Source organism: Bos taurus, chromosome 18 (genome assembly GCF_002263795.3).
Source record: "Bos taurus isolate L1 Dominette 01449 registration number 42190680 breed Hereford chromosome 18, ARS-UCD2.0, whole genome shotgun sequence".
In the NCBI taxonomy this organism is placed as follows: Eukaryota; Metazoa; Chordata; class Mammalia; order Artiodactyla; family Bovidae; genus Bos; species Bos taurus.
The window spans coordinates 21,139,389-21,150,912 of record NC_037345.1 but is presented as its reverse complement, the minus strand read 5'-3'; the positions used below and the strand labels follow the sequence as shown (position 1 = coordinate 21,150,912).

General features: G+C 44.2%; 1 pseudogene; it reads right to left on the bottom strand.

The window, feature by feature from the left end:
* Window positions 1–10,336: 10,336 nt before the first annotated feature.
* On the bottom strand, window positions 10,337–11,172 carry LOC112442235 (CTD nuclear envelope phosphatase 1-like; annotated as a pseudogene).
* Between the last annotated feature and the right edge of the window lie 352 nt (window positions 11,173–11,524).

Here is an 11,524-nt window from a genome sequence, read left to right as displayed (position 1 = left end):
TGATGGATTCATTTTGATATTTGGCAAAACTAATACAATTATGTAAAGTTTAAAAATAAAATAAAATTTAAAAAAATGACATAAAGTGACTCTCTCACAGTTTCCGGAGGTCAGAAGTCGGGCGTGGGGTCCTCTTATGAGGCTGTTGGCTGAAGTCATTGCTTTGTGAATGGAAGACTGAGCTCCCATTTTCCTGTTAGTTGTCAGCTGGAAACTGCTGTCAGCTGCCAGTCTGCCCCCACCAGTTCCTTGGCCACATGATCCCCATAAGTAACACGGGTGTTTGTTTTCTTCCAGGCCAGCTCATTTCTGCAACCAGCTGAAGAAAACTATGATGACTAGGTCATCAGCACTCACACGACTAGGTCTGGCCCACCCAGAGTCATCAGTAGAATGTACAATAGACTGTAATAATTACAGGTGTGCTATATGATACAGTCGTATTCACAGATTCAACCCCCAGTCAAAGGGGAGGTGATGATTTAAAGGTGAAGGTTACTGAAGATTATCTTAGAGTTCTCCTGAGACCCCCTTCTACCTCCTGAAATATATCCTGTGAAAGGTGGCAATGCAGCAAAGAATTTCTCATTGAGTCACTCTTGCATTTTCCTAGTTTATTGTACTTGGCCTGGGAACACAGAAAAACTGGGATGCCCTCGTTCTTTCAGTATGGGAGACAAAACAAGAAGCATATCAAAGAGGGAAGAAGTGATGTTGGTCACTCTTATTCTTGGACTCCAATATTTCCCCAAATAAATACATTGCTGAGGGAAGACAAGATGATTTTAAGGTGTATCTGGGCACACTGATAAATAATATTGAAGCAATTGATGAGAAAAGCATTCCCTTTTCTTTTCTAATACCTTTCACTATATTAAGGAGAAAATCTCTGTTTGCTACCCACATGTCCTTAATACCTCCTAGGTTTGTAAATCTCCCTCTTTAACAAAGGGTCTCAGACTTAGAGACTTACAGGTGCAACAGTATCCACCTAGCATTGAACAACATTTTTGTTTGTATTGTGCCAATTTTTAGGTCCCTTTAATTACGGCAAATGGTACCAGCTTTTACTCACAGTGCTGATGAAAGATTTTCTTATTAAACTTTTTTTAAAGAAAAAAGACAGTGTCCATTTATTTTTATAATTTCTCTTTATTTACTTATTCATTTCTGGTTGCACAGGGTCTGTGTTGCTGCACACAGTCTTTCTCTAGTTGAGGCAAGCGGGCTTCTCATTGCAGTGGCAGCTTTTCTTGTTGCAGCGCGGGCTCTAGAGCATGGGCTCAGTAGTTGAGGGACATTGGTCTAATTGCCCAGTTGCATGTGGAATCTTCCCAGACCAAGGATTGAACCCATGTCCCCCGCATTAGCAGGCAGATTCTTAACCACTGGACCACTGGGGAAGTCTGTTAGTGTCCATTTAAATGAATATTATATAAATAACAGAACTGGTGCTTCATGTCATTGTTTAGTCGTTAAGTTGTGTCTGACTCTTTTGGGACCCCAGGGACTGTAGCACCCCAGGCTCCTCTGTCCATGGCATTTCCCAGGCAAGAATACTGGAGCCATTTCCTTCTCCAGGGGATTTTTCCAGCCCAGGGATTGAACCCATGTCTCCTGCATTGACAGGTTAATTCTTTACCACTGAACCACCAGGGAAGCCCACTGGTGGTTCATAGATACAGTAAAAGTCATCAGTGTAGGATGTGAATAAAGGGAGTTGGGGAGATGGTGCTCTCCAACTCAGGTGCCCTGAATGGTGCCCAATTCAGGAATAATTGGGCTGCAGCCTCTGGGCTGGGGCTGAGCCTGCAGGGGAGAGTTAAAAGGAGGTTCCATTGCTGACACATTGGAAAGGAGAGGGAAATGCCTTGAGAAGGACCTGGGCAGTGGAACCCTGGCTTCCTGCCCTGGGTTGGCCAATTACCAGCTGTGTAGCTTGGAGCCTTCTCTTCCCTTTCTGGACTTGCATGGTCCCCAATGTAAAATGAAAAGTTTGGATTTGATCATCGGCGAAGGCAATGGCACCCCACTCCAGTACTCTTGCCTGGAAGGTCCCATGGACAGGGGAGCCTGGTGGGCTGCAGTCCATGGGGTCGCTAGAGTCGGACATGACTGAGCGACTTCACTTTCACTTTTCACTTTCATGCATTGGAGAAGGAAATGGCAACCCACTCCAGTGTTCTTGCCTGGAGACTCCCAGGGACAGGGAAGCCTGGTGGGCTGCCATCTATGGGGTCGCACAGAGTCAGACATGACTGAAGTGACTTAGCAGCAGCAGCAGCAGCAGCAGCAGTGTTCCCTTCAACCTTGACTTTCTGTGATTCTGTGAATGAGGCAGGCATGATAAAGTCTCAATTATTTTGATTCACACATTCATATGTTGATATGAAAAAAAAATCTCCCCATAGCTGATCATTCACAGCAGTGTTTCTCAGCTGCTGCATTATTGACATTGGAGGCAATATATTTCCCTGTTAAGGTGACTGTCCTATGCGTTGTAGGATGTTGAGTAGCATCGCTATTCTCTACCCATTAGACACCATGGCACCCCACTCCAGTACTCTTGCCTGGAAAATCCCATGGACGGAGGGGCCTGGTAGGCTGCAGTCCATGGGGTCGCTAGGAGTCGGACACGACTGAGAGACTTCACTTTCACTTTTCACTTTCATGCATTGGAGAAGGAAATGGCAACCCACTCCAGTGTTCTTGCCTGGAGAATCCCAAGGATGGGGAGCCTGGGGGGCTGCCGTCTATGGGGTCGCACAGAGTCGGACACGACTGAAGTGACTTAGCAGCAGCAGCAGCAATCCCTCTGGGCTTCTCAGGTGGCACTAGTGGTAAAGACTGCCTGCCAATGCAGGAGACATAAGAGATATAAGATCACCCGGTTTGATCCCTGGCTCTGGGAGATCCTCTGTAGGGCATGGCAACCCACCCCAGTATCCTTGCCTGGAGAATCCCATAGACAGAGGAGCTTGGTGGGTTACAGTCCATAGGGTCCCAAAGAGTTGCACACAACTGAAGCAACTTAGCATGCACCCTCAGCAATCTCTCAATATGATAACGAAAAATATTTCCAGACATTGCTAAATATCCTCTAGAAAGCAAAATTTTACCCTGTTGGGAATCACTAATCTAGGGAAAACTCATCTGTTTTTGTGTGATCTATGTCCCATTGATTCTAATAGCAAAATGTTAAGAAGCTGAAGTTGAACAGTTCTATGAAGACCTTCTAGAACTAATACCCAAAAAAGACGTTCTTTTCATTATAGGGGACTGGAATGCAAAAATAGGACATCAAGAAACACCTGGAGTAACAGGCAAATTTGGCCTTGGAGTAAAAATTAGGCAGGACAAAGGCTAACAGAGTTTTGCCAAGAGAACACACTAATCATAGTGAACACCCTCTTCAACAACACAAGAGAAGACTCTACACATGGATACCACCAGATGGTCAATACCAAAATCAGATTGATTCTATTCTTTGCAGCCAAAGATGGAGAAGCTCAATACAGTGAGCAAAAACAAGACTGGAAGCTGACTGTGGCTCAGATCATGAACTCCTTATTGCCAAAATCAGACTTAATTGAAGAAAGTAGGGAAAACCCCTAGACCATCCAGGTATGACCTAAATCAAATCCCTTATGATTTTACAGTGGAAGTGACAAATAGATTCAAGGGATTAGATCTGATAGAGTGCCTGAAGAACTATGGATGGAGGTTCATGACACTGTACAGGAGGCAGTGATCAAGACCATCTCCAAGAAAAAGAAATGCAAAAAGGCAAAATGGTTGTCTGAGGAGGCCTTAGAAATAGCTGAGAAAAGAAGAAAAGCTAAAGGCAAAGGAGAAAAGAAAAGATATACCCATTTGAATGCAGAGTTCCAAAATAGCAAGGAGAGATAAGAAAGCCTTCCTCAGTGATCAATGCAAAGAAATAGAGGAAAACAATAGAATGGGAAAGACTAGAGATCTCTTCAAGAAAATTAGAGATACCAAAGGAACATTTCTTGCAAAGATGGGCTCGATAAAGGACCTAACAGAAGAAATGGTATAAACCTAACAGAAGCAGAAGATATCAAGAAGAGGTGGCAAGAATAAACAGAAAGTGAAAGTGAAGAGTCTCAGTCGTGTCCAACTATACAAAAAAGATCTTCATGACCCAGAGAACTACGATGGTGGGATCACTCACCTAGAGCCAGATATCCTTAAATGTGAAGTCAAGTGGGCCTTAGGAAGCATCACTATGAACAAAGCTAGTGGAGGTGATGGAATTCCAGTTGAATGATTTCAAACCCTAAAAGATGATGCTGTGAAAGTGCTGCACTCAATATGCCAACAAATTTGGAAAACTCAGCAATGACCACAGGACTGGAAAAGGTCAGTTTTCATTCCAATCCCAAAGAAAGGCAATGCTAAAGAATGTTCAAACTACTGCACAATTGCATTCATCTCACACACTAGCAAAGCAATGCTCAAAATTCTCCAAGCTAGGCTTTAAGAGTTCATGAACTGGGAACTTCCAGATGTTCAAGCTAGATTTAGAAAAGGCAGAGGAACCAGAGATCAAATTGCCAACATCCTTTGGATCACTGAAAAAGGAAGAAAGTTCCAGAAAAACATCTACTTCTGTTTAATGACTATGCCAAAGCCTTTGACTGTGTGGATCACAACAAACTGTGGAAAATCTTCAAGAGATGGGAATACCAGACCACCTAAGCTGCCCCCTGAGAAATCTGGATGCAGGTCAAGAAGCAACAGTTAGAACTGGACATGGAACAACAGACTGGTTCCAAATTGGGAAAGAAGTATGTCAAGGCTTTATATTGTCACCCTGCTTATTTAACTTTATTCAGAGTACATCATGAGAAATGCTGGAGTGGATGAGGCACAAGCTGGAGTCAAGATTGCCAGGAGAAATATCAATAACCTCAGATATACAGATGGCACCACCCTTATGGCAGAAAGTGAAGAGCTAAAGAGCCTGTTGATGAAAGTGAAAGAGGAGAGTGAAAAAGTTGGCTTAAAACTCAACATTCAGAAGACTAAGATCTTGGCATCTGGTTTCATCACTTCATGACAAATAGATGGGGAAACAGTGGAAACAGTGACAGACTTTTTTTCCTTGGGCTCCAAAATCACTGCAGATGGTGACTGCAGTCATGAAATTAAAGGATGCTGGCTCCTTTGAAGAAAAGTTATGACCTACCTACACAGCATATTAAAAAGCAGACATTACTTTGCCAACAAGGGTCTGTTTAGTCAAAGCCATGATTTTTCCAGTATTCATGTATGGATGTGAGAGTTGGACTATACAGGAAACTGAGTGCCAAAGAGTGATCCTTTTGAACTGTGGTGTTGGAGAAGGCTCTTGAGAGTCCCTTGGACAGCAAGGAGTACCAACCAGTCCATCCTAAAGGAAAGCAGTCCTGAATATTCATTGGAAGGACTGATGTTGAAGCTGAAACTCCAATTCTTTGGCCACCTGATACGAAGAACTGATTCATTTGAAAAGACCCTGATGTTGAGAAAGAGTGAAGGCAGGAGGAGGAGGGGACAACAGAGGATGAGATGGTTGGATGGTGTCACTGACTCAATGGACATGAGTTTAGTAAACTCTGGGATTTGGTGGTGGACAGGGAGGCCTGGTGTGCTGCAGGCCATGAGGTTGCAAAGAGTCAGACATGACTGAGTAACTGAACTAAACTGAACTAAATTCACACATTCTGGAGGTATTTTGGCAGTTCAAGTTGCCTTCCATAGAGCAATAGGAGAGACAAGGCTTCTGGCTCATCCACTGAATAATTTACTTGCTAATCATTTACTAAGCATGATCATACTAAACACCAGGCATACAATGGTGTACAAGAACTTTCAAGAACTTGCAATGGGTCACCATTGATTTATGCACCATTTCTTACAAACTGTATTAATTAAGCTATTACTTCGATGCTTGTTCTTCATCTAACAAATACTTCTTGTAGGTGTTGCTTTTGTTAGCACTATACAGAAGCATAGAGCAGTGAGAAAGACAGTCATGCTACTTCTCCTTAAGAATGTTCCAGCATAAAAAGCACTATTGCGTTGTTCTAGCCTTGGTCAGCACTCAAAGGTGACTGTGATGAAGGAGTATGGATGGAGGCTGCCTCAAGTAGGCTCAGTTTGGTGAGGATGATGAAGTACTTACCTAGTGGAATCTATTGAAAAACAAGATGTGGGAGAGATTCCCCATGGCTGGCAAGATTACACCAACCGTCATGAATGCATTTGTGCTGGATAATTAAAAACATTTATTATGAACTACAGTGTACCCATTTGAGAGATGGGAAAACTCCTTCAGAAGGCTGAGAAATTTACTCAATGTACTCAGTTAGTGGAATGCAGGAGATGGAGGGAAGATGGAGAAGGAACTTGAATCCGTCCACAGATGTGTGGCAACAAAGCCTCATGGACTTGTTTGCTTTCCCAGGCTGACACTAAAGGCTGTGGGAGGCATGTCTCGGATGGAGATAGATAGAAGCTATAGAAGTTCTAGGGTCACAGAAGAATGTATTCCCAGTTGGAAAGAGATGCAGAAGCTGAGAGAGAGAGAGAGAGAGGGGGCAGGAGAGATTGGTGGCCACAACAGGAAAGAAAAAAAATGAGCACAGTTTGAAAGAAAAAAACTTGTAGCCAAATTCAAAATAAGCTCCATTGAACATGGCATTCTTTCATTTTTAGACCTTGAATCCTTATGCAGTGGTCCCCAACTTTTTTGGCACCAGGGACTGGTTTCACAGAAGATAATTTTTCCACTTTAACAACATCATCTTTTAGGATTTTCAGTAGGTCAGTTGGAATTCCATCACCTCCACTAGCTTTGTTCCTAATAATGTTTCCCAAGGCCCCCTAGACTTCACACTCCAGGATGTCTGGCTCTAGGTGAGTAACTACTACATCATGGTTATCTGGGTCATTAAGACTTTTTTTGTACAGTTCTTCCACATATTCTTGCCACCTCTTAATCTATTTTGCTTCTTTTAGGTCCTTTTAGGAATGTTTCTGTCCTTTAATGTGCCCATCTTTGCATGAATTGTTCCCTTGGTATCTCCAATTTTCTTAAAGATATCCCTAGTCTTCCCCATTCTAATGTTTTCTTCTATTTCTTTGCACTGTTCATTTAAGAAGGCTCTCTTATCTCTCCTTGCTATTCTCTGAAACTCTGCATTCAGTTGGGTATATCTTTACCTTTCTCCTTTGACTTTTGCTTCTCTTCTTTTCTTAGCTATTTGTAAGGGCTCCTCAGACAACCATTTTACCTGCTTGCGTTTCTTTCTCTCTGGGATGGTTTTGTCACCATCTTTTGTACAATGTTATGAACCTCTGTCTGACTCAGTGGACATGAGTTTGAGCAAACTCTGGGAGACGGTGAAGGATGCGGAAGCCTGGCATGCTAAAGTTCATGGGGTCACAGAGTTGGACACAACTTAGTGACTGAACAACAACAGCAACTATTTTTCCACAGTCGATGGGGGTGGTGGTGGTGGTAGATGGTTTCGGGATGATTCGAGTGCATCACATTTATTGTGCACTTTATTTCTATTATTATTACATCAGGTCCACTTCAGATCATCAGGAATTAGACCCCAGAGATGGGGGACCTCTGCCTTTATAAGACTCATCATCAAAGAACAGTTTGCTCTTAAGGAAACTTGCTAAAGGAAACCTCTTCTCATTCTGACTTTTAGTCTTGGTTTTTCTCCTAAAATTTGCTTGCAAGACAAACCCAAATCCTAAAGACTTCACCCATTATGGGGACAGAAATCTCTGCAGGTTCTTTACTAGTTTCAGTACTGAGTGAGCTGTGTTATCACAGATGTCATTTTACACGTCTGACTAAGGAACAGCGGAGTATGTTCAGTATGTGTGGTACATAACATCAGCGTGTGTTCCTGAAACATGCTTTCATCTCTATTTGCTGCTCCCTCCCCATGTGATTTGTTCATAAATAATGCAAAATCTGAGAGCAAATAGAGGAATTTATCTTGTTCCATCAAAAGAATTTCTGTTGGAGTGGGAACTTATTTTTTTTGCTAATGGTCTTTAAATGTCTTGAAAGACTAGTTGTGTCTAGCACAAATGCCTTCATGTTGAAAAACAATTACCCAAGAACTCTATTAGAATGCGGGTTTTGAGAATGTAATAAGGTAGAACATTTAAAGTAGATAATGTTATAGCTGCATTGTTACAAATTGGCAGCCTATCAATCTCTGAGAATCAAATCTTTGGGAAACTCATTGCATATACCCTGATGGGCTCCAAATATCAGTAAATATTCAGTACCAAGTCTGATGTATATTTCTCTAGGAAAAATAAAGTAATTTATCAAAGTAAGTATGTCTGTGTCTCCACTAGATTATAGGCTTACTGAGGTCAGGGAAAGGGGCTTGTATTTTTCACAGCACTAGGGACAGTGGTTTGCAAAATGGGGTGCTAGAACTAGCTTGTCCAGATTTATGCAAGCTTTGGAAATTCTGCAAGTCAATTGTAAAATCCAGGGTAGCTTGAAATTGGCTGTAGTGGGGATATTTACTCCATAGAAATTGACCAACACAACAAATCAGGGTTTTGTTTTGTTGAGTGCTGGTTTTCCAGGAAATGTTTGCTCATCTAGAATTTGGGAGCTTCTATTTAGCGGAAATAACAACAACAACAATTCCAAACTCATACTTTATGATGAGCTGGAATTTCTTCCTTTGTAGACTGGAACACACTCTGAACTCCATCTCTCTCTCTCTCAATAATGCTATTTCACAATATGCATGAAGAGACCAGGGTAGACCATGTCCTAATTTTCCAAGCATAAATAGACCCTTGTCAGAGAGGCAATGTCTACACAAAGAAAGCATTTCCAACTTTACTGTGAAGAACTCTCTCCATACTGCCTTCCTTCTTTATGTTAATACTCTGACATTGAACACATTAGAGTTAACACTCTGATATCAGTTTGGGGACCCTACAATGCACAAAGCACTTTGCCAGGGACGAGGGACACTCCATGTGACTAAGAGCTAGTTCATGCTGTCTGACAGCGTTCTTGTGATAGGAGGAGGAGAGAATACACAGAGAGCCTGGGTGTGGCCACTCTGTTTGTTAGTGTCATGTACAAGGGACAAAGGTTTAAAGACAAGGAAGATGTGGGTCAAGAAAAGTCAGTATAAGAGGAGACCCAGCGAGGATGTGAGAAGCTGAGTCTGGATATTCTAGAAGTAGAAATAGGGCAATGGGATAGTTCTGGAATTGCCCCATGGGTGTGGGGATCTCTACACTTCCAATCTGGTGACTGTGGGCATGCATGTGCTGAGACCATGGAAAGAGATCGACTTTGGCAAAGCCTACAATCGCAAGGAGCTTGCAGATGACTTGAAAGTTCACTAAACATGCAGGAAAAGGGAGCTCACAATGAAGTCAGAACAAGTGCATGTTAATAAATGGCCTGGGTTGAAGTCTAGCACATCCTTGCATGGAAGGGGGATTGTGAATGGCTTCAAGGATAAGGTGGGATTTCTAAAAATTATGAAGAATTTTAAGGGGAAGACAGCAGTGGAATAAACTGAGAGCAAGGACCCCCGCTGAGCTCAGAGCTCTGTTCAGCTGCATGTCTCACACACCTGTGAAGCCAGTCTTGTATTTATATTTCTCCAATTTGCCTGACAAGTTACCTTGGGGAGGCATATAGATTTTACAGATTTTTTTGGTCTCTCCTCTGAAGAATCCAATTCATGGATTAAAGGGGGAGTCCTGGAATCTGTATTTAAATTTTTTTAATTTAAATTTATTATTATTATTTGGTTTCAAAGTTATAATGCATGGTTTAAAAGAGAGGAAAGGAAAAAAGAGAGAGAAAGCTGGTTATAGATCTGAGGGAATCTAGGAGGAAGGGCAAATAGAGGGAAAGTAAGGGAGATGACAAGTCTGGGGGAAGTCCAGTGGCCCAAAATCCCAGTTTCCCACCCACAGCCCAGCCCTTGGAGTGAAGAATTAGATCAGTTTTGCACAAGAGTTTTTAAAAAATCAAATCATAACAAAGCTGGTTTGGCTTCTCTTTTGAGTCTCCCAGATTACCGAATGTCTGTCTCACTCTGGCCAGTCGTGTCTCTCCACCAGACACTGTTGGGGCTCTCCTAGGTCTCTGCTTATGTCCCAGTCTGGGGTTTCCAGGAGTGCGAACACGAAGTTAGAGTGAGGCTGCTTCAGGATCTGGCCCTTGTGTCCATCCAGATTCCATAGGGAGTGCAAGGCTCCCAGGGGAGAGAGGGATAGGAGGGGGGCAGACCCTGCCCAGGCAGTCCTCACGGTTGGACAGGGCATCAGACGGCATCCCGAGGGCTCACCCTCCCCTTCCCCTCCACCCCAACTCAGGTGGAGGAGGAGCAGCTGTCACCAGGGCCTATGTTGGTGAAGGTTTCGGCTCAGCACAGAACAAACAACAGCGGTGAACCTGAGGGCATCCAGCACTGGAATCAGGTTGAGAAGGGTGGTATCACTGAGATCACTGAACCAGGATTTGATGGGGATGGCATTGTCTGGATGGCTCCTGTAAGCCCCTGGGGAGTTATCCAGGATCACAACGCTGGAGAGGTCACTGTGGACTGCAGAGAGGTCCTTGATGTAGCTGCCCCATTCCAAAGTGCAGTGCTGTCTGTAGTATCTCCTCTTGAGAATGCTTCTGCTATTATCCAGTTTATCTGCCACAGCAGAGCCATACATCTCCATGCTTGTTGTGAACACCACCAACTCCTACCACTGGCTCACCACTTCTAAGAAGAAATCCACATGGGGCCTCTTATGTACAAAAAACCGGAAGGGATGTTTGTCTATTACCACCTTGAGAATGAAGTCAGGAGGCGTTCCAGGCCAGACTGTGGGCCTCAGGACTCCATCATGATGGGAGTGAATAAGTGTCTCATCCAGATCCAGCACCAGGATCTTCCTCTTCACCCGGCTTAGCCAATTCCGGGACGCAGGAGATAAGGGAAGGATGTCATATTTGACAGTTTGGTACTGAATTACCGTGCGGATCTGCCTCTGCAAAAGGTAAATGAAGAAGCTCCAGAGCTTGGCGGCGAAAGCCACGGACTTGCACAGCCCCAGCAGACACTGAGTCCGCATCATCCCGATGACCCCGGCACCGCTGGCCCCAGGGCCCCAGCGGCCCAGCTCCGCCAGCCCCCCGGGGGCAGCACCCCGCCACCGGGAGGGGGAACAGGGGCCCCGAGTGGCAGAGGAGCCTGCAGAAAGGGGCACGAAGCGGGAGGCTCACAAAGCCACCCATGACGACGAGGGGAAAGCCCAGCGGAACGGGGAGCTGCGGGACAGGCGTGGGCAGCCCGCAGGGGCCCACATGGGCAGGTAGTGGCACAGACGGCTTTGCCGAGGTTGCCGGTCGAGACAGGTTGGGCTATAGTGGGGTCCTCCAAGACGAGGAGGGAAGGGGATGGAGAATTTGGGGAGGAGGCTATGGGGGAGGGGGTTAGGGAGA